The sequence below is a fragment of the Haemaphysalis longicornis genome, unplaced genomic scaffold (assembly GCF_048455015.1).
Source record: "Haemaphysalis longicornis isolate Haplotype H1 unplaced genomic scaffold, Haemaphysalis longicornis Haplotype H1 scaffold_6, whole genome shotgun sequence".
In the NCBI taxonomy this organism is placed as follows: Eukaryota; Metazoa; Arthropoda; class Arachnida; order Ixodida; family Ixodidae; genus Haemaphysalis; species Haemaphysalis longicornis.
This window is the reverse complement of record NW_027526407.1, coordinates 195147470-195148328: the sequence shown is the minus strand read 5'-3', so window position 1 is coordinate 195148328 and position 859 is coordinate 195147470. Positions and strand designations below refer to the sequence as shown.

Sequence of the window (859 nt, the reverse complement as noted above, 5' to 3'; positions counted from 1 at the left end):
TCGGCTATCTGGGCGACTGTGTTCTCCTTCGCTTTCTGGGCTATTTATATTTATTAGAAGTGTATCTGACACATGAGGGTGGTAGCCATCGCCACTTTGACCACACGGGGAGAAGGAGACCTTCTTTTCAACCCCCGGGGCGTGACTCCAACGTCTACAGCCTGTCATGAGCGGGTAACTGGCGGGAAGCCCTCTTATGCTACCTAGGCATGAAGGCTGCCAGAACCGAGACCCTCGCCAGGCTTTCGCAGAATAATATAGTAAGGAGATGAGGGGCTCGTTGAGGAAATGCAGAAAGATTGGTCGGCAGTCTACAATGCCGAAGCAGGTATAGGGGTGTGGTTAGGCTCTTTTCTTTTTTATTACGGTTAATGAACTAAACATTTTTTTAATATACAGAAGAAAGAAAGAAAAAAACGCGCCCAGAGTGGGGACCGAACCCACGCCTTTCGATTACAAGTCGAATGCCTTACCAATTCGGCTATCTGGGCGACTGTGTTATCCTTCGCTTTCTGGGCTATTTATATTTAGTAGAAGTGTGTCTGACACTTGAGGGTGGTAGCCATCGCCACTCTGACTACACGGGGAGAAGGGGACCTTCTTTTCAACCCCCGGGGCATGACTCCAACGTCTACAGCCTGTCATGAGCATGTAACTGGCGGGAAGCCTCTTATGCTACCTAGGCATCAAGGCTGCCAGAACCGAGACGCTCGCTAGGCTTTCGTAGAATAATATAGTAAGGAAATGAGGGGCTCGTTGAGGAAATGCAGAGTGATAGGTCAGCAGTGTACAACGCCAAAGCAGGTATAGGGGTGTGGTTAGGCTCTTTTCTTTTGATTACGGTTAATTACCTAAACAT

At 48.5% G+C, this 859-nt stretch overlaps 1 non-coding gene across 1 annotated transcript; it reads right to left on the bottom strand.

Moving 5' to 3' along the window:
• Positions 1-419: 419 nt before the first annotated feature.
• On the bottom strand, positions 420-491 carry Trnat-ugu (transfer RNA threonine (anticodon UGU)). Its single transcript has one exon. It is a non-coding gene; the product is annotated as a tRNA-Thr (tRNA).
• Positions 492-859: the final 368 nt, after the last annotated feature.